The 19,465-nt window shown below is 36.8% G+C and overlaps 1 protein-coding gene across 3 annotated transcripts in view; it reads left to right on the top strand.

The window, feature by feature from the left end:
* LOC150092732 (potassium voltage-gated channel protein Shaker-like) overlaps positions 1-8,679 on the top strand; it is a 235,879-nt gene extending 227,200 nt beyond the window's left edge. For all 3 annotated transcript variants that reach the window (XM_090414429.1, XM_090414430.1, XM_090414431.1), the window contains exon 3: positions 6,816-8,679. The gene's annotated coding sequence lies outside the window, so the exon portion shown is untranslated. The remainder of the gene's footprint in view (positions 1-6,815) is intronic.
* The last annotated feature ends 10,786 nt before the right edge of the window (positions 8,680-19,465 follow it).

Genomic DNA, 19,465 nt, shown 5'->3' with positions numbered 1-19,465 from the left:
GATGGGCATCCACAAAAAGCCCTTTTATCAAACTCCGAAGATCCTTTTCCCCCCCCCCCCCATTGTGATCAACACTGACAATTACTAACCAGTAACATTCTTAAATAGTTGGCTGGAACACGTGGTGACGCACGTGATCAAGTATTTTACATATACGACGCGTAAGTGACGTTTACGTATATCAGCATAAAGGTTTCTAATTCAGTGGCCGGTATGTGTAGGTATTTATTTAGCGTTTGGCTAAGAAGAATACATGCATATGCTATCACACACATAAAAAAAAAAAGACAACAAAATGCATTTAAGAATAAAATAGCGTGAAGTGACACTGTAGTCATATATATATAGAAAGTATTTTACCTTGGGTATAATAAATGTTAAATGATGACCAAGCTATTTTAAAACTGGTTTTACTCCATTTCCCAAGTAAGCAAACAGACAAAACAAGTCAAGTTTGCGCCTGCAAGTGTTGCAAGTCTAGCTGATCCTACACATAGTGCAAGACCAAGGCAACTCATGGTAAAAGTAGAATAAGCTCTGATCACTAATCTTAATATTTACCCTTAATGCAAAGCACATCGCCTGGAGGAGATGTATGATGTTTTGTATTAAAGGCAAGGGGGCCACAAGGTAAAATACTTTCTACATTTATATCTCCTCCTGGAGATTTTTATTTAATAAGGTTAAAACGCCTTATGGTAACTTGTTCTGGTAAAATACTTATAAGCTCTGTATTACTAAAATCTTGGTATTTCTAGCCTGGCTCCCACTGATGAGACCTCAATCAATAAAGGTCGAAACCGGTCTAGGTAGTGGCCCCCTTGCCTTTAATACAAAATATCATACATCTCCTCCAGGAAATGTGCTTTGCATTAAGGGTAAATATTAAGATTAGTGATCAGAGCTTATACTACTTTTACCATGAGTTACCTTGGTCTTGCACTATGTGTAGGATCAGCTCGACTTGCAACACTTGCCGGCGCAAACTTGACTTGTTTGTCTGTTTGCTTACTTGGGAAATGGAGTAAAACCAGGTTTAAAATAGCTTGGTATCTTTAACATATATATAATATATATATATATATTACTGATAATGTTGACTGGTTGTCAATAGCATCAGTGGATACTGTTATAAAGTCCCATGAAGGCGCTGTGAGGACAGTCAAATGCGTTATGTTGCATAGTTTGGTTGTCCTCACCAAACTCCGCACCTACCATGGCTGGTGCGAACCCTATTTAGGGAGGTTCATATTTTTCGAGGGAGGTCGAACCCTGATGGAGGGCTGTTTGAGTTAAAGACAGTCTGCGAGATTACAGGGGCTTTGGCAGTCCATTCCGTCTGCCATGTTATTGTTGCACCATAGCCCTCAGTGACAAATTGTGCCGTTATAATAGGCGGGTGTCTTGACTTAAGCCTCTGCGATATAAAGCTGTCAATATCAGAGTGTATAGGAAGCAGTGGGTTCCGGCAAATTTTGTTATATTCGCGAATCAGGTTGTCTTGGCGTCGTAGTTTTGGCGGTTGTATGTGGCTCATAACTGGTAGCCAATATGATGGAGTAGTCCATTGTTCCAGAAATGATACACATTGTCTGATTCAGGACAGTATCAATTAATTTAACTTGTGCACTCTTCAGCCAGACAGCTGAGCAGTATTCAGCAGTTGAGTAGACGAGGCCCAAAGCAATGCTCTTAATGTGGGAACACAAGCCCCCCCCCCCAGGTTGTTTCGGCAAGTGTATGCGGTACGTATGATCACATGGGTCATTTTTTTACATTTCAGTATTTTAAGGAGCTTGTAGATCATGCCGTTCCTCATGATATGACAGAAGTTGTGAACAACAGCTTTTGCAAGAGACCAAAAGACACGATTGGCATTGGTGCAGGAGTTGAATTTTCTACACATCTCTTTCAAAGTCCAACTTAGTTTTATTAATGATTATTTTGCCATTTTGTTGTGAGCTTTAGTGTAGGATGCGAGTAAAACTGGAATTTGTCTCAAGTCACTTTACGACATTGTGTTTCTTTTTCTTGAATTTCCGATATTCAAAGCAGTGGAATTTTGAAAAGAGTGGGAGAAAGGACCGGCTTTTCAACATGGATAATTTCTGTAACACAATCACAAGAAGTATCTGTACGTGGAGAGGGGTAACACTGTGACAGCATGGAAAGGCGGAGAAAAAGTCTCTCGAATCTTGCTACTTGGCACTGCTGGTGTCACGTATGAGGTTGTGAATGGCAAGAGGGAGGCGTTCCACGAGAGATAAAACTGTATGAGATTACTATCTGAATTACCAAGCGGAGAGGTCACATCAAAGTGTAATTGGAAGGAAAATTGGTTAAGAAATGATATAGTGCTAGGTAAGTGAAGACAAAAAAAGAAAATAATTGAAAAAAAAATATTGAAATATTCTTTACTAGATATACCAATTGTATTGTTAGTTTTGGAGGGAATGCCAACCCGACCTCCTAGGTTGTAGACAAACTTCACTGCATAAAACTACCTTATTTAGTGCACAAATGGCCATTGCCAATTTGTTGCTCAGAGTCAAACGGGCAGTGTTAGTGATATGGCTTCAAAGGCAAGGCAAACATACATTTAGAGATCGAAAAATTCCCCGATTTTCTAGGGTAAAGCGGTTCTGCGGGCTAGCGGCCAGATGGTGCACTAACAAAACAAGATGGCAAAAAGCGGATTATGCACTAGTAATCAGCTAGTGCATAATCCTGTTTTCATATACACTGCTGTGCCTGTGTAAAAAGCGGATTATGCAAAAAACAGGATTATGCACTAGCAATCAGCTAGTGCATAATCCTGTTTTCATATACACTGCTGTGCCTGTGGGAAGGCAGTGAAGGAGTAGCATGAATGGAGTACACTATCGAGGCCACGATACGGCATGAAGGCTCTGTACGAAGGCATGTTCACAAATCTGTCTCCTATCGTTGTATGTCTTCTCTCTACCTTTTCGTTTACCTCCGAAACACTATCATGACACTAAACATATGCAAATATAGTGTACTACGGTTAATATCAGAAATCGTCAAAAATTCAAAAATAAAATGTCCAAAATACGAGGGAGGGGTCTGGAAAGTTCTGATAAACACCTAGAACAAAAATTATATTAAAGCAACTGATATGCCCACAAGAAAGAACATACGAGGATAAAACATAAGTTACTTTCATAACTCTGCTATTAGTATGGACTTTCTTGTCAGTTGCTTTAATATCATTTTTGATCTAGGTGTTTATCAGAACTTTCCAGACCCCCCCCCCCCCAGTCGTATCTTAAAAAAACTCTTACACATCCAACATTCGCGGCAGCATAAACACCAACTTAAATGTGTTCAGTGAAAAATAAGTCGGGTTTGGATGTTTGTAGATCGGTTGCACATAATTTAAGTTGGAGTTAATACCGTAAATGTTGGATATGGAAGGGATATTTGGGATATTTTATTTATTTATTTTGAATTTTTTGAGTAAGGTTTTTATTATTATTATTTTTATAACTGCCGTGGAGTATATGTGCTTATATTTATTGTCATCGTAGCATGTCAGAGGCAAAAAAAAAAAAAAAAACGGAGGGGAGACATACAGTGAGAAGGATTTTTGGACATGTTTCTCGTAGTCTTCGTGCCATACCATAGCCTCAATAGTGTTCTCTCTTGACACTACTCCTTCGCACAGGCATTTAAGATGGACTATAGTTCTAGGTACAATGTTCATAATATCCCTGTACGATTTTTTTCTACCATAAGAGGTACCTTTTTTTACGGTCTGATATTCCATGACAGAGGATGCCAAATTTTGAATCTTCTCTTTTGACCTCTAGCTTAACATTTCCTTTCCCCATTACGCGAGATTCATCTGCTGTCTCTATCATTCCCCTAAACAGTGAAGACATCTTCCGGTACTACCAGGAAAATGTGATTTTTCATCTCACGAAAGCAGGTACTGACTGTAATTCGAAACCAATATCTTCCCTGGTACTGTAATGTCCAGTTATCAGGACCTTCAACAAAGTATTCATCACCAACACCAGACAATCTTTTCCACTGTCCCAACACGATAGATCTTGACTAAACCTAATTGCGTACAAGTTTTGTCTCTAGTGGAAAGCTAAAAGCCTTCCCTCACTTGCTATTCACATCCTTGTGTTCTTTGTGATATATAATATCCAAGTGAGAAGATCGATACTGCTACTCCTCCTTTTCATAGTTACGCTGCTTAGTTTCGCTTTCCAGATACTTCTGTGATTGTACTCGGAAAATTATCCATGTTAGAATGAAGACATTCATTTCTTGGATGTCCTCATTCAGGAAATGAAGGGAGAACCTACTGGACTACTTGACATATTCAAGATAGTTGAGAAGGTATAGAGAGCATTTCATCAAAATGGCATCTTCTGGTCTGCATTTCAACCTTTTGTAATTGAGTGACCAGGATGTCACTGTGTGTGTAATGTTGGTTATGGCTCTCTCTCTATCTTTGTTTAGATTTCTTTATCAGTGCAGGTATTCGACTGAGGTCTAGTAGGCACAAACGACAAACATGTTCCTCTGTGCTCTTCGTATATATAAACGACTTTAAATCTCAAACCCTATCCATAGTTTTCCGATGAAATCTCAGCCGTTCATCCTACTCACAACAAACCTTGTAGTGCTCAACCATCTCAATCATCTACAGCCTGTTCCCTAAACATTACTTTCCATGCCATCCTTTCTACCAAATATCCAAGCAGTCAGGTCATCTTCATTGTTTTCAAAACATAACTGTATTTTTTTTTTCTCGCAAAAGGCTATTTCCTCCCTGGCACAAAGACCACTCTATAACGTCCTCGACCACAAAACGTGGTATACATTTTTGTTCAAGACATTACTTTACACATGTCCAATTATTAACTATACAAATTCCAAATCAATTGGAATACAGTTCAATTGGAATACCGCTCTTCTATTTGGGTAGTGCATCAAATATTCTCATTAAAATTCTTGATGCTGTCCAAAAGAAGGCAGTAATTGATGGCTCCTCTTTCACAGACAGACAGTAGATTTGTACCTTTTCTACGGATATTTCCAAGGCCGCTGTTTAGAAATGGCATTCACCAATTCTTCAGTTTCTGCTAAACCTATGGTAACACGAGCAACATTGCCCAACATCCATTTCCTATTCAGCTGTTAACATAGCAAACTTGTTCCCACTCGTTTTTCGTTTCATCTATTTCTGTTCTCCGGAAGGGCTTTCCTCATGAAGTATTTCACGTAGACTATAACTTTCATCAAAATATTTCTTTTAACCCTTGCCTGCAAATACAGCATCGAGTTGCTGTAGATCCTGCAATTTCTTAGGTGTGGAAATGATATAAAAATCATACATCAGTCGACTGCCTTTCAGGGTGTACTGCAAACCTACACAGACTGCCTCATCAATGCAGACTTGTCCCCCCCCCCCACGTAAACATTGTCACAAGTCAGAACTATTTGTTCCACTTTAGCACCAATCCAACTTGAACTGAATACTTCGCTCAGAACTTCCATGATGAATGGCTATAACGCCAAGGCTATCCGTCCATTACTGCATATCTACAGTTAGGATCTCTGCACTCTCAATTAATCAATTCCTATTCCAGAAATCTTTTGGGAATTTTAGGAATACAAAATTACCTTCATACATTTTCCCTGCCGAAATTTCTAACTTGAACACCTTCTCTAAAGATCCTATCCTACCTCTTTCACACCCATGGATAGAGTCAAGTACATCTGTGATCTTTCTTATGGTGGACAACAGCGATCCTCATCAAACACAGGAGATATTCAATGCAGTACTTTCCATTGATATACAAGTAAAGCAGATCTAGTTGATAATATCTCGCACTCTTGTCAAAGTAGGGATAAACAACAGTGACATTTTACAAACTTTCAAAACTACTGTTTTTAAAAAAGTAGTAGTTTTAAAAATCTTTAAAACTACTGAATATTTTAAAAAAAGTAGAGTTTTAAAAATCTTTAAAACTTCTGAATATGAACAAACAATCGAGTTAACGTCAGTTATTATTGATTTTTTTTGTTTGTTTTTAGCATTAAGATTGGTTTTCTTTTCATAAATACAAACCACATAAACCTGAATTTGAACACATTTCTCAGTAGTTACATATACTAAAGGTATGAATTTAGATAATTCGTGAGTTTTTGTTGCTATTACTCTATATGGAAGTAAGTCTCCTGCTTTTGAAGGCGTCGATAATAATATTTAATAATAACAGGAACAACATCATACAAGCTTTTTCTTGCAAAAAAAGTACTAAATCTTTACAATGCATTAACCAGTAATTACTGAAGTTGATGAATTGTAAATGTAACGATTAATTACAGAAGTTACCAAAATATAAATACATTTTAGAAAATTATACATTTATGCATTACATTTGTTTTTAAATATGTGGAGTGACACGGAGAGCAGATGGCTGAAGTTCTGTGACGCCTTATGGCAGAAGGAAATAAAAATATCCATCTATCCAAAAAGCAGAATACTATTAAGGTAATTTCCTTATAGAACATTTCAGTTGTAAATGATACGAAGCTGAAAAACCATTTATGACCATGTGTTTAATTTTGGGAAGCATTGTAAGTGGTATATACATTTTTTTAAAACAATTAATAATCAGAAATAGTTTGTTTCTCAATTTAACTTTTTCTTCAGATTTAATTTGCTTATAATAAAAGGCAGCAAACTAGCATTATAATGAGTACATTAGTAATGAATAGATTCTTCAGTATTCAATTATTTATAGAATTTTCTCTCATTTCTATTTCAGAAATGTCACAAAGGAGCCATATTGGTTTCCTTTGCTAGAGGATGACGGGGAACTCAATCCCGCGTGGAGGAGTGACCATTAATCATCATCAGACAGCTACGACCCTTAATTTGCCTTTCTCGACAGTGAAACTATTGCAGAATTTTTAAATTCGATAATATGTGTCTTTTTTCTCTTTATAATCAATCCTTGTCCAAGGAATTCTTTCCTTTTACTCTTTCTTCATCTAGAGTGGCAGGCAACTGTATTTTAAGGAATCCATCTTTACAACTTTTACAGTACTTTATTAGAGTCGGAATTTATAGTGTTTTTCCTACTGAAACAGTATTTCCCATCCAAACGTCAAGTTGTTAATCTTCAACTCAAAGAAGTCCCACAGGAAGTCTGGTTAGAAGCCTATGATGCGTGTCAGTTCCGTTTGCTGGCAAGAGCCCAAAACACAGTGGAATCACTTCTGGCAGCTTTAGGTTTTGACCGATTTCAGGCCATGATGGTTTAGACAGCTGTTCTGATGATGCATGCGACTACTCTCGATAAGGATTAAGAAAAGTTCTGTTTTTACTGATGCGTTCTCCTAAACCAGCATCTCCACATTTCTATACTAAGTTCACAGTTCCTATTAATCCGTTTTGTATTTCATCAAAGAATGTCTCTAATATCAATGAAATAATTTAATTTCAACGATGTCGCCAAGGGGAAGCAAACTGTTCCTGTTACTGGAAAGCATAATCAATTGCTCACAAAAAGTCATTCAAAAGTGCTCTTACAAACCGAATATAGTGTATAGTATGTTTGTGGTCCGAGGTTCTATTGAGCATCACTATACAATACCTTACAATGTAAAATGCTCACAACTTTAGTTGTTGTTTCCACTGCTCACGCAACTGCTCATTGCTTCAATTTCTTCAAGCACAGCAGATTACAACATGCAGGAACCAATCTCTAAAGAAGTAGAGAGATGTACATTTAACCTTTTGAAACGTGGCACATTACTATCAGAAAAATTTCGTGTACTTGATATTAATTAAAAAACTATTCAACATCACACTACTAAATGAATTACGGAAATTCCACACAATTATAACACTAATAATCGAAAACAGGCAAGCCTCTTAAGCAGGAACAAAGGAGCGGTTGTTAATGCTATCTATCTATCTATCTGTCTCTCTCTCTCTCTCTTTCTCTCGAATTTTACTTAGTTTCCGAAACCAATGCTTGTTTCTTCCCATGAAATCCTGACAAAGAAAGAAGGATATCTGCACAGACCCGTCCATGTGTGTAACGTAGAACACTTTTTTGTTAGATTTCATTTTGCTACAGGAAAATAAAAAACAAGAAAAGAATTTGCACAGCTAATTAAGCGACAGATAGCTAAGTCCAAGTCGATGCACATCGCCATTATCCTATTGGTAGCAGTAAGCCCAGTACCGAGTCCATCTTGCCGTATATAACTACTTCCTACTTTCCTCTTAGCTAATTAGTGCTGACAATAGTTCATTTCTCTCTCTCCAAAGCTGTGTCTGAATATTGATGGCGCCAGTAGGCGTTGTTCTGGGCTGAGTTCACTTCATTGGCAGAAGAGATTGGTGCCGATGAAGAATGTCCTAAAGTTTTGCAGACTCTTGTCTGCAGGTAACGTAATTTGTTTAATCTAGCAGTATTCTGGTTATCTATACTGAAATGCTTCTTCTGATATTCATATTGATTTTCATGGTTCATAGAATAACTTTTATCTAAACCATCAATACACACTACTGAACATATCCTGTTCTACATGTAAACCACCTCGGGACGGTTTTCTTCTTTGTTCTATACAAACTATGTAGATACCGCGGTAAAATAAAGTTATTAATGATTTTTGAAATGTCTTTTTCTTTATTATCTTGACTAAAAAAATCGCATTTTTAGAGGTGGTTGCAACCTGGTAAAATCTCTGTAGACAACAAATAGCTAAAAAAAGACACTAGTATACATTTGCATAATCGATCACAAATACAATTATTTTCTCCTCTGTAAGATTTAAATTCTACTTTAAGAAAATCAAGTTGGATCTATATTCTCGCGGTCGGAAGAATGACGCAACTTTGTTTCTGGTCCTGGTGCGAGGAAATTTTTCTAAGAGCTTTTCAGCTTGAAGGACAGTTAGTCAATCTCTACGGAGGCAGAAAGTTTTTTCCTCCCGCAAAATATACGCAGTTAACAGGAAAAATATGTTTCAGAAGTAGAGTAGAAATGAGTGGATTGTGTAGGTCGCTTATACATGGCATTGTCATATGCTCTATCATTTCTAAGTCATTATAAGATAGTTCGTAAGTTTGTAAAATATTTGATAGGCATGATATGAAATAAAGGTATTGTCATAAATTTTTTCTTAGAAAAAAGAGGACAGTTAAACATCTATGTAAGAGTTTAAAATAATGAGTCACAGCCTAATAAAAAGAAAATACAGTCTTCTGTATAAAGTCTTCAGTCTTCGATAAAAAGAAGAAATTGTCACTTAACAATTCTGTACAACAGTACAGAATTGTTAAGTGACACGTTGAGATCTCATATAGCTTGAAATCAAGAAAATTAGAAATAACTCGAAATGAGGAAGCAGAAGTTTAAAAACAAAATAAGAATTGCTCAATACTGTTAACCTGCGAATGAAAGAGTGAACATATATTAAGATTTGAACAGCTTGTGTGTGTGAGAGAGAAATGGGTGAGCTTCCTATTGTAGTGAATCTCGGTATCGACGATACCCTTTGGTTGGAAAGACCTGAATTTGAATCCCAGCTAAATGGAAATAACCTTTATAAAGACTTTTTAATTGAATGCGAGTTAGCCGGACTCATACAGAGATGGAAGAGTTTTTTCTACCCAGCAAAACAGACAAACCGATGAGCAACGCATTTAAAAGATAATACACTGGCATCGCACAGCCTTAGTTGCCTCAGTCATAACTCCAAATAGCCAATAGTCGCCCAGTAGTTTTAAAACTTCCATGTCTTAGGTAAGAAACAAATAAATGAATTTCCTACTATAGTGACAGATATCAGTAAAGAGCAAAATCTCTAGAGTAGAAACACAGCAACAGAGAATCTTTTAATGACAAATATAAAATAGTCTATTATCATGTAAGCAGAGAGATATCTCTAGTGTGGAAAATATGGAATGAACTATTTTCATGTCAGCCTCCCACACATGAAATTATATTAAAACGTAATACCAAATGTTAGTCTCGCCAGTCTAGCAGTACATTTAACAAAAGTCACAGAGTGACTCACACCAACAGAGTCAGACTATTATTATAAGAATCACAAAACTGTCACTTCGTTTCCAAGCTGGAGAATACTGATCCACCACTTTCATTCGAAAGTGATATGTAAAGGACATGACTTGCAAATTATGTTGAGTGCCAATTCAAGAGGCAGCTCATTTGGTAACAGCAAAAGAATAGCCAAAAAAGTTTTCTTCTTCATTTCCTCCTCTGCAGTCGTAGTTTATGTGCTAAAGTCCCAAGATTTATAGTCGAGTCCAAATGGAGAGAGAGGTGGCAGAGGTTTTCTCCTCTATGATTACCATTACATTCGTTGCGACCAAATTTGGAATATGTTTATTTCTGTAACGCTACTGTCAGTGCTCAAGGCAAGGTGAAAGTTCGAGCTTCATTAGGGTAAAAATAGAGAACAATATATACAGGAAATAGAAAGAAACTACTTTATTTTATTAACCAATTCATTCAAATTGAAATATACATATTTAACAGACAGCCCAAGGTCCTATCACCTTGGAGATAACCAAGCGTTATCTCCTAAACCTTTCGAGTGAAAGAAAAATAGCTAAGTGCTATTTTTTTCACTAGCTAGCTGCAAATTAGAAGCGTATATATGCTGATATTTTATTTAACTGACGAGAATGCAAATACTTCCCTGAAATTCCAGAAAAAAAGATATTAGCAAAACCATATCATTAAATGAAACCCTAATTAAAATGCGATCAAGTAACTGCTTGTGAATTACAGCAAACATATATTACTTTCTGAGAATGTAGCTCGTATTTATATATATGTTTTTAGGTGATTAAATTCTACTGAGAATATCGCAGGTAAAAAAACTTGGACAGGGATGACTACAGAGGCTACTCAGTTTAGATCAAGCTTGGAATGGGCTATAGATGACCAGGTATCCAAATCTACAGAATATGGGGCATTTGTTTCTAGATCTTATACACTGTCATATGTACTGTATACTGGAAATATCTATTGGGCTAAAGTAAGAGGGGGAAGAGAATACTTGATGTCTTTAATGAGAAAATTAATAAAAATAACCGATTTTGATAATATTTTCTCTAGGCTCTGCAATGATTCTTTTTATTTCGTGACGAGAATATATCCTTCATGTCTACCATCAAAAAGATTTTTAAAAATTGACATAATTACGTTACATTCGTGGACTAGTATTAAAAAGATCCCGTTAACTTATACGCAGTTACTATCTTTACACTAAATATTGTAATGAACTTCTCTATTGCTAAAAGATTCAGTACATTTACAAATACTGCATTCGTACTGGTTCTCCATACAATGTGGTTCAAACCCGCAAGAAACAGAATGAAGGAATTAAACGGAAAAAAATATCGAAATTATATTGTATTAGAGTGCTACAGGCGGAGATAAGACACCCTTTTTATTATCCCTTCCGAACTTTCCATAATTTAAAAGTAGCTTTGAGGATTTGTGTACGACCAGAAAAAATTTTTTGCTTTTAATGTTGTCACTTCGAGTTGTCTCACACTTAAGTGTAGTAAGTCGTATTTGATTCACCATTAGGTTAGGCTAATTGCATACGGACATATTTTTAATCTATGTGATGGAAGAAAAAGGGCAGCGAAGTTTGCTATATACCAAGCTTCTCTCACGTAGCCATTTTAAATATTTATCATATTAAAAACTCGAAGGGGGGAACGTTACCGTGTTTCTAAATTTTTTATCGACTTTCTCAAAACATTGTTTTTAATGTGCTCCATCGTTCTAATTCATTTTCTCAAAGTAATATGAAGATAAAACCCAGCTATGCTTAGTGAAAACTTGACATGCCGGTCCCAATCCCGGATAAATTGGGAGGGTTGAGCGCAGGGCTAGCAACCCAGTCTCAGAAAAAAAATTTTGCTATGCAAACTGAAACCTTCCAAAATGTGATACCGGTTGAAGCAAAAAACAGAGTCAGGTGGAAAATGGTGGTGGAAGACCTATGCCCCCAGGTGAAGTGAAGAGGATTAAGTAAGTAATATGGAGATAAGACATAATGCAATTATCAGTGATTCTCAAGAATGAGAAAGTAAAACAATCAAAGTGATAACAATGCAAGCGAGAATAATGTGACACATCATATATATGATGATAATCAGCCTTTAGAATCCCTACTGATGGATGAAGGCCTCTCTCCTATGGATGGCTGGTTCTACTTCTCCCATGGCGACTCAGTCTATCTTGGTAGAGTATTTTATGTGTGCATGTATAAATTAATGAGACAATCACATGCGTCCATGCTTATTGTAGGATTCCAATTGGCAGCCTACTAGCTGGAAAGCGGATACGCTAACCACTCGGCCAACCAGGCCGGCATACATCACCCTACACATATACCGTCCATGATAAAGTAAACCAAGAAATAATTTTGAACAGTTTGAAAAGTACCTATGCATTTTTTTTCCAAATAACAAAAAACTAATAAATTAAGATTGCCTCTTACTCAACAACCGATTCTCGTCGCCATTTGAGAGGACTGAAAGTAGATCATGTGCCAACAGGAAATAAGAAGTTTTACGCAGCCCTATGGAAATGGTATTTAACTCTACAATGCACATAGATAGCTAAAAGAATAACCGTTATATGTCCGAGTTAACTTCGTCCAATTTAACTTTTTCCATGCTTTTCGCCAGTCGTTTTCCAAGTTAGTTAACTTTATTCAAAAGCAAGTGGATTTTTCTCCAATCGATTAGTAAATATTTACTGAGAGCAGTAAATATTGCCTCTGAAATCACTGATAGCCCTGTCCTCAGCTGTCAGTAAGTGCTAACAGGGTGGTGCGTAGCTCACCAATCTTCTAAAAAAAAGTTAGGGACAGAAGAGTTCTGCCTGCCCTCGTTGGGAATAAAAGGTTAGGAGATTAAGTCATGCGTTCATTTTTTATAAAAACAAAATCGAGTATTTTTGCAAAACAAACAAACCGATAGGAGATTTGCAAGATATGTATTCTTATTTTAAGCAATATATGAGCCGTGAGTCTGCTAATTCCAACGATTTCCTTATGGCTCGTGTATAGCTCATAGATAAGAATACATATCTTGCAATTGCTGGTAGACACCTTCATATGCCAACAAGAAAAAAAAAGTATATATAACGGAAATTTCATATCTGGAAGAAATATGAAACGAGCAATCGTTATCCTAATGAAAGATTCTATGAATCTTGTAAGTTATCCATCTATATACTGGTTGAAAAGAAGTCAACGGACATGGGCAAGGTGCATGTAACGAGTTACGTGTTTATAACCGGTATAAACTGGAAGAATATGAAGCTCCCAAGTCAATGCAACTGTGTCTGGGTGAAATGGCTGCTAGAAGGAAACTGACGCGTTTGAGAGTCGTTCTGATAGGATGCCATTTTGCAAGTATATCTGTTAGACAAATTTACTGAAACGTTGACAAATTCGGCCATCCCAGGTCAACAATCAGTGATACCATACTGAGATGGTAGCCCAGGGAGTCAACTGCAAATGATACCCGCAGTGGAGGACCCACCACACTCACCGAATGTGACTATATAGGGTGCTCCGAAAGATAATATATAAAAACCTCCATTCCTCGGCCGACACATTGACTAGATAACGAAGCTGCACAAAAACATTCAGAACAGAGGTTACAACATGGGTTTCCATGGTAGAACCGGAATAGGCAAGCACTACCTTATCCAAACCAACATGCAGCGTCGTATTCAGTGGTGTAAAGGACATGTACAGTGGGACGTGGAAGCTTGGAAAGCTGTACATGCTATACCTCCTACCGACCAGATGGACGGATGTGGGTGTGGCGGATGCACGGTGAATGTCTCTTACCATAGTGCGTAACCCCAATTATGAAATTCGGAGGTGGCGGTGTGAAGGTATGGTCCTGTTTTTCTTGATTTGGCCTCGGAACTCCGATTGTGGAGCCAGCAACATTGAACTCCGAGAGGTATCTGAACATTCTGAATACTGTAATGCTTCCTACTTTGTTGCGTTTCTACGGAAGTGACCATTGTCTCTTTCGCAAAACAATGCACCGTGTCATAAGGCTGCTGCTGTAACTGCGTGGTTTGCGGACATGAACGTCACCACACTTGACCTGGCCTCTACAGAGCCCTGATCTCAACGCTATTGAACATATGTGGAATGAACTGGAGCGTTGGGTGAGATCAAAGGACGTCCGCCCAACAAGAGTTCAGGACACCATTACATGCCTATAGGAAAAATGGTTCAAAAATCCCATTGGCTGTTATCGTACGCTTGTAGAAAATATTCCCCGTAGGACTGCTGCAGTCATCGCAGCGAGAGGAGGTGTTACACTATGGTGTCCACTGACTTCTTTCCAAGCAATGAAACTTTTAATACTACAGAGAGACTAAAAATGATCAAGTGAAATTTTTCTCGCATGTTACCAACACTTAATTTGGAATCAAGACTAGACCGGACTATCAGTTATCAATGTCAACGTAAGCCAGTCAAAGAAGCACACCATGGATATTTCTTCAAATGCATCAATAGCGGAGATTTAAGATGTATGAAACACAGGTGTTTCATACATCTTAAAACAGCAGAAGACACTAAAAAGCACTTGACTTTCGTGTGTCATTATTTTCAACTAGGCAAACATAAAATACAATGTCAGTCTTTAAAATTTTAGTATGCTAAATGAATTATTTATATGAAAACTGTATACGTCAATAACCTTTGAATCGGGACACTAATAAATGGAGGAACGTTCTTTAAGAAATTTAGCATAATTTTAAATCAATATTCATTCAAAAGAATTCATAACATAGCTTGTGCTTACTCTTAAACATCCAAACCATGAATTGAGAGTTGTGTTTGGCTATATCGCACAAATCACAATATCAATATCGGAAAGAAAATTATTCATCACGTAATGATTTAAATATCATTGATGAAAAAATGCTATCACAAGAAGGTGCAGTCAAAGTTATTAACTTTGTCTGTTCATAATATCCCATAAGGAATTTTTGGTATTAAGTATACTGAAAGATGCTTTCGAGGCGGTTAACAAGGTTTCATTACTGTTATCAGATATCCATTTCTATGTATTTAATACCAGCGAGAGAGTGAGAAAGAAATAAAAGGATTCGTCAACAAAATACTAATCTGTTTGAATGATAAAGGATATTAGGTTTATTCTAGATACTCAGGTGGAAGATGCCTGGTGCTATAGCCATGAATCTTTGAGATCCAAATTTTATATATATATATATATATATACACTCGAATAGGAGAAATAATAATAAAGAGACGAACTATCAGTATCGCAAACACAATAAAAATAAAATATAAAATAATTTTCTTTATTTCTAATTTTTCTTCTCTCCAACAGAGGGGAAAAAATGTGGCCCTTTTTCTCGTCCAAATACAATACCCATACTTTATTATACTGACTTGTATAATAAAGTATGGGTATTAGAAAACTAAGCATTTCTAATGCCCATACTTTATATGCAGGAAAAAGATCGAGAGAAAGACTAACAACTAGATGGATTGATACAGTAAGAATTGCCTTAGAAGATCTGATATCAGAATCTGGACGGATAACATATTAATTTGGAGGAAAATTGTCGGAAGGAAGTTAGTAATGATGCAACTTCATGTAGTACCATCAAAACATCTTCTGCATCCCTGAAAAAATATATCATGAATTTGATGACGATGATATAAAATCACAGGAGGATATAAACTTCTTCAATCAGTGAATACTTCTTTGAGAATTAAAAAAAAACTACCCTACTTAGATACATTAGATTAAAAAATATGTTTCTCATCTCTGATGGAACAAAATGTAAAGCGTCAGCTGTCATCTAAAATTTTAATAAAATTTCTTATTAAGAAATACGAAAAACTAGAGCAAGCATAATAAATTTGAAAATACGAAAGATATACTGAGCAATAGAAAAGTGAACTACGCAGCAATACGTATTACTAACACCAGTATATAAAAAAATAAAATGTTCCGAGGAAAACAATAATATAATTATATTTACAAGAAAATGAAATTATTTATTTAATTTCATTGTATAAAATAATAATAATAATAATAATATATGGTTTTCTTTTTTTTTCACTTGGTCACAAAGTAAACTGTACTTGCAACGAAATTATATTCTTGTTTAATCCTTTATCAAACAAAGTTTGCGCGTGAAGTATCTTCACGACTAGGCTACATGTACACAGAAGCTGTTCACTTCACATCAATTACCTGATTATCCCATAATGCAAAGCACACTTCTTTTTGGTATATCGCTATGCACTATTGCAGTGTTTCCTAAACTTTCAGTACCCGCATATCCATTTTAAAATTTTAGTAACGCCGGCGTACCCTCCCCCCCCCCCCCCCCTCCATCTCAGGTAAAAACAATTTGGAAGACGTTATATTTCATTCAAACACTAATAATTAGAAAGGTGTTTATTTTTTATTTTCTCATCTGTCCATTAGTTATAAATTACTTGTGAAAGATTTTAATTATTAAATGCATTTTTAATTATACGAATACAATATAAAGTAAAAACAAAAATTATGAAAGTTAAATTTTCAGACGCCACTTCAGTTTTAAGGTCCATAAGCACAAAAATACTTCACGTGTATAACCCATACATTCGTAACAACTTGTGCACTACAAACAATTAAACATTTATAGATGCACCCACGGATCATGAAACAATTGCAGAGGACCGTTACAATTTATGATGAGAATAATTTCGAAATTTAGAGGAGCGTTCTGATTGTATGGTTCGAACTATTCTGCCGAGTGGTTAGGGTATCGGCTCTCCATCTAATATGCTACGGTTCGAATCCTGCCGTGAACATGGATGTTTGTGATGGTCTTTAAGTGGAGATGAATTTCATTGCTTGGTGTGAGATCACCGCTCCGCTTGAAAAAGTTTCATTTTTGGTCTCTAGGGCAGGGTTTCAGTACTACGTAAAAAAAAAAATAAATAAATAAATAAATAATAATAATAATAATAAAAATAGGGAAAATTCCATAGCTTACCACAATACAAATGCATTATCCCATCATTCATTTCTTATCCACCCAATACGGATTGAGTCCCCTGATGAAGAGCTTTAAGCAATTTAATGCAGCCGACTCGCCATTCTGCTGCTACATCCCTCTAGGGGTAAAAATTGCAGAACTGCATGTTCACAGGGCCAGTTTGCCTCTTCTAAAGGACTAAAAACCCGAGTTTTCGGTAGTGAAAACCCTCTACTTCCGCATGAGACTGGCTAACTCACCATGTGATTGAAAAGATCTGACAAAGGTGCCTCACACAGTAGACTGGACTCGAACCCTGGTCTTTTCAACGATAGTGGCACACTAACTGATTCTGAGCTATGGAGGCTCGGAATGTATTACAGGTTTACAAAAACTTTCGTGAGTGTGATGAGGAAAAAAAAAATAAAAATAAAAATCCCCGCCACGCAGCTGGACCGCGATCGTGTTGTTAACTACAAGAGAACCTAACTGAGGTGCATCGATATATGCTAAGCGATACATTTTGTTTAAAACGTGCTTTAGCATTTTTAGTTGTTGAAAATTATGAAATAGACATGCAGTTATATGAGACAATACGGCAGCGATAAAAATATATAAATGAATAAAAAAAAGTGCTTCGTACCCACTTAAGACCTTTCGCGTACCCCCTGGGAAAGAGGAATACGCACCCTACCTTGGAAAATACTGCCTTGTGGGAAGAGTCACCGCCTAGATTGGCTTCGTCCTTTATTGAGGTACTGTTAAAAGTGCGAGGGGTACCTCTCTCTCTCCAAAAACTGAGTGATCTACAAGATCGCACTAAATGTCACTGACTTAACTTATATAGTCACTATCAAACTGAATCACCTGAATTATTCCAGGTCAGGAAACTAAGCAGTGGCTCCACCGAGTAAGAGGCAGAACCGCTCTACTCCCCAGGAAGCAGACCCACCATCAGCCAGACCTAGAAGATACCAAAATTGAATTAATGCAAAGGTATTTTCCATATACAAGTAGTAAAAACGAGTATACCTTATTATTAAAATAATACTACAACCCCTGTCAAAAAGTATCCGACTAATGTAGTTATCACTACGACGACGATGTTAAGCTTTCTTGGAAATTTTAACATACGAATTTTAGCAAGCAAGAAATGAAATAGCTCGCTTTAAAGTATAAAAAGAAAAGAAAATTTTCTTTTTATCGGAAGATCAAATAATTTTTTCTAAGTAATCGCTCAAGCCGACAGTTGGGAAAAACTGAGCGGTCGCTGTGGAAACAAACGTGTATCATTCCTCAACATATACAGGGTGTTCGGGATAAATTTGACAGTTTCGTAAGGAAAAAGAAAATCTTCTTTGTATCTATTAAATTTAATGAATTTAATGTATATATATATATATACACACACAATTTTTTTACGCACGCGTAAAGCATAGAGAAAACGTTTATAAGAAGGAGAATCGTGGTTGCGATCTGAATTCTATCTACAGTATTAAAGGATGCTCCTGTGAAAGAACTTTCGAGCGATATAAAAAGCAGAATGATTGAATATCTGAAAGACGGAATGTCTCAATGACAAGTAGCTAGATTACTAAAAGGTGCTCAAAGCACTGTATGCGACATTTTGAAAAAATATCGTTCGACTAATAGTGTAAAAAAACATGCCTCGAAGTGGATGTCCACGTGACACTTATGCAGACAGGATAGAAAACTGGCTGAACTTGCGAAAACTATGCGGCGTTCAACATCCAAACAGCTTACTGCTGTATGGTCGAACTACAGAGTGAAGGTAAGTGACCACAGCACGAAATCGACTGGTCAAGAATTTCACTTTTGCAAAGCTAAAACGAAACTTTGTTTTGACAAAGCAACACACACACAAAAAGGCGCCTTTCCAATGGTGTATGTAAATTGGGAATTTGATGACTGGGGAAAAAAAAAAGTAATTTTTAGTGACGAGTCTCGAATTTGACTTGGAATCGGTGATGATAACGGTATCTTTGTATGGAGAAGAGTTGGTGAAAAGTTCTTCGATGAGTGCATTAATCATCATGTGTCGTCTCCGTCCAGGAGGTTGACTACTATGGTGTGACTCATTCTTGATACGGTATAAGGAGAATGTGGTGAGGACCCTATCTTTTCCACACTGTTCTAAGTATTCATGGCTGCAGATCCGTGTCTGTTCACCGGACCGGTTTGCCTGTTCTGAGGGACGAAAAACCCGAATTTTTGTATGAGACCGGCTAACTTACCTTTAGTCGAAAGAGACCAGATAAAGGTTTCTCAGGTCAAGGACCAGACTCGAACCCAGGTCTCTCCGACCAAACGGCTTCGACTATACCGACTGAGCTACGGAGACTCGAATGCAT

The sequence above is a fragment of the Typopeltis vanoorti genome, chromosome 25 (genome assembly GCF_054136105.1).
Source record: "Typopeltis vanoorti isolate ZY-2024b chromosome 25, IOZ_Tvanoo_1.0, whole genome shotgun sequence".
Taxonomy (NCBI): Eukaryota; Metazoa; Arthropoda; class Arachnida; order Uropygi; family Thelyphonidae; genus Typopeltis; species Typopeltis vanoorti.
This window is presented reverse-complemented; position numbering and strand designations above follow the sequence as displayed.